The sequence below is a fragment of the Phytophthora infestans genome, genomic scaffold (genome assembly GCF_000142945.1).
Source record: "Phytophthora infestans T30-4 supercont1.85 genomic scaffold, whole genome shotgun sequence".
Classification (NCBI taxonomy): domain Eukaryota; phylum Oomycota; class Peronosporomycetes; order Peronosporales; family Peronosporaceae; genus Phytophthora; species Phytophthora infestans.
In genome coordinates, this window is record NW_003303674.1 from 243,986 (window position 1) to 245,695 (window position 1,710).

The following is a 1,710-nucleotide window of genomic DNA, read 5'->3' on the forward strand; positions in this document are numbered from 1 at the left end:
CGTAAGCCCTACCTTCTCGGCGGCCATTTCGCGCAGCATCCAAACTGATCTTGACGTCCCACCGCAGCACAGGGCAGCAGCAAGCACACACAGCACACACGCCGAGCGCAGCCAAAAAAGTCGCTGCCACAGCACACGCACGCACACACTCGCCAATGAAATATACCACGGATTATAGACACTGGAAACGATTCGGTTCCCTTTCAGCAGTTTCAGGTACTCTTTAACTCTCTTTTCAAAGTTCTTTTCATCTTTCCCTCACGGTACTTGTTCGCTATCGGTCTCGCACCAATATTTAGCTTTAGATGGAATTTACCACCTACTTTGCGCTGCATTCCCAAACAACGCGACTCAAAGAAAACGGATCGTACGCACGAGCAACTCAGGGATGAACGGGAGTATCACCCTCCATGCTGTCCTCTTCCAAGGAACTTGCCCCAAGCGCCCACACTGATCACGCCTCTATAGACTACAATTCGCCGCGCAAAACTTGCACGGAGATTTTAAGCTTGAGCTCTTCCCGCTTCACTCGCCGTTACTAGGGGAATCCTTGTTAGTTTCTTTTCCTCCGCTTATTAATATGCTTAAGTTCAGCGGGTAATCTTGCCTGATATCAGGTCCAATTGAGATGCATACCGAAGTACACAACATTTCCCAAATGGATCGACCCTCGGCAGCCGAAGCCGCCACTCTACTTCGCAACAGCAAAGCCGATTCAAATGCCAAGCTAAAGAGCCATGGTTCACCAGTCCATCACGCCACAGCAGGAAAATCACCCAATAAGCGCATTGTTCAGCCGAAGCCAACCATACCACGAATCGAGCATTTCTCCATTAACGCCGCAGCAGACAAACCGGTCGCCAACTCGCTACAATAGCAGCGTCCACAACCAGCAATGCCACCACTTTTGGAGCAAAGAGAAGTACAGTTTAGTACATTTAAAAGGACTCGCAGTCGGTCCGAAAACCAACCGCAAGACACTTCACATCTGGCATCTCCTCCACCGACTACACGGAAGGAAGAAAGCCAAGTTTGTTGTACGGACACTGATACAGGCATACTTCCAGGACTAACCCGGAAGTGCAATATGCGTTCAAAATTTCGATGACTCACTGAATCCTGCAATTCGCATTACGTATCGCAGTTCGCAGCGTTCTTCATCGATGTGCGAGCCTAGACATCCACTGCTGAAAGTTGCTATCTAGTTAAAAGCAGAGACTTTCGTCCCCACAGTATAATCAGTATTAAGTAAAGGGTTTAAAATAAAAAAGCTACTAGCTCAGACCGAAGTCCAAACGCTCGCCTTTTGATAGGGCTCGCCCAGCAGTAGCCGCCAGCAATAAAGCCAGCAGCCGCCGCCAAGTAAGACCCCCAACTATTGGGTTGAAACGGTTCACGTGGAAAGTTTTTAGGTGTGGTAATGATCCTTCCGCAGGTTCACCTACGGAAACCTTGTTACGACTTCACCTTCCTCTAAATGGCGAGGTTTAAAAAAGTTCCCATCAATCCACTCGCAATAAAGCAAACAGACTCACGGTCCCAATTTTTCACCGAGTCATTCAATCGGTAGGTGCGACGGGCGGTGTGTACAAAGGGCAGGGACGTAATCAATGCAAGCTGATGACTTGCGTTTACTAGGAATTCCTCGTTCAAGACTGAAAATTGCACCAGTCTATCCCATCGCACGATGCGCATTCACAAGATACCCAG

General features: G+C 48.7%; 3 non-coding genes across 3 annotated transcripts; all 3 read right to left on the reverse strand.

The window, feature by feature from the left end:
- On the reverse strand, positions 1–735 carry PITG_33446 (the record flags this gene model as incomplete). Its single annotated transcript, XR_009934840.1, has 1 exon — positions 1–735. It is a non-coding gene; the product is annotated as a 28S ribosomal RNA (ribosomal RNA).
- Positions 736–1,041: 306 nt separating this feature from the next.
- On the reverse strand, positions 1,042–1,196 carry PITG_33447. The gene has a single exon (XR_009934841.1). It is a non-coding gene; the product is annotated as a 5.8S ribosomal RNA (ribosomal RNA).
- Positions 1,197–1,418: 222 nt separating this feature from the next.
- Positions 1,419–1,704, reverse strand: PITG_33448 (the record flags this gene model as incomplete). The annotated part of the gene is made up of 1 exon (XR_009934842.1): positions 1,419–1,704. It is a non-coding gene; the product is annotated as an 18S ribosomal RNA (ribosomal RNA).
- Between the last annotated feature and the right edge of the window lie 6 nt (positions 1,705–1,710).